This window comes from Sarcophilus harrisii, chromosome 4, assembly GCF_902635505.1.
Source record: "Sarcophilus harrisii chromosome 4, mSarHar1.11, whole genome shotgun sequence".
In the NCBI taxonomy this organism is placed as follows: domain Eukaryota; kingdom Metazoa; phylum Chordata; class Mammalia; order Dasyuromorphia; family Dasyuridae; genus Sarcophilus; species Sarcophilus harrisii.
The window spans coordinates 381504050-381504937 of record NC_045429.1 but is presented as its reverse complement, the minus strand read 5'-3'; the positions used below and the strand labels follow the sequence as shown (position 1 = coordinate 381504937).

The window sequence follows — 888 nt, the reverse complement described above, 5'->3', positions numbered from 1 at the left end:
ATTTTTAACATGTATTGGACTACCTGCCAGCTAGGAGAAAGGATGAGGGGAAGAAGAGGAAAATTTGGAACAAAAGGTTTTGCAAGGGTCAATGCTGAAAAATTACCCATGCATATGTTTTGTAAATAAAAAGCTTTAATAAAAAAATCACTGACATTATGATTCAGCACTCACATCTTCAAATTCTTTAAGGACTTAAAGATCTAGTTCTTCTGGTTGGAGTGACTTGAATTCATCAAAGGCACCTAAGTATTCTCTTAATTTCTCCTTATTTATCTTGGGTATCAATTCCCAATTAGTCATTTTTGTTGTTTATTGTATAAGATAAGAGAACCCATATATACTAAAACAAGAATGATTTAGAAAAGATTAACATAGTCCCTGCATAAGGATGATGTGCAAATTTGTGAAGCATTCCACATTTTTCACTCTGATTGTTGACCTCCTTAGCTTCTAAAATCCCACCTTCTTTAGGAAGTCTTTCCTATCTCCTCTTAATTCCATCACCTGCCTCTGTTAATTATTTCCTACATATTTTGTATATAGTTTGTTTGTACATATTTATTTGTATCTTGTCTCCCTCTTACATTTTAAACTCCTGGAGGGCAGGAAATTTCTTTTCCCTCTTTTTATATCCCCAGCATTTAACACAAGTTCTGGCACATAATACCTAATAAATATATTGAATTGAATGTATAGATAGTCATTATTTTGAAAAAACAAATCAAGGTTTTTTTGTGGAATGCAATCTCAATAAGATCCAATAGTGTAATGTGGGAGCCAAAAAAACTAATGCCATTTTGGACTACACTAAGAGATTAATAATTTCCAGGAATAGGGAAGAGATAGCACCACTATACTCCTGACTTTGTCAGACCTCATCTGGAG

At 33.2% G+C, this 888-nt stretch overlaps 1 non-coding gene across 1 annotated transcript; it reads left to right on the top strand.

Moving 5' to 3' along the window:
• The first annotated feature begins 324 nt into the window (after positions 1-324).
• Positions 325-426, top strand: LOC111720449. Its single transcript, XR_002770128.1, has one exon. It is a non-coding gene; the product is annotated as a U6 spliceosomal RNA (small nuclear RNA).
• Positions 427-888: the final 462 nt, after the last annotated feature.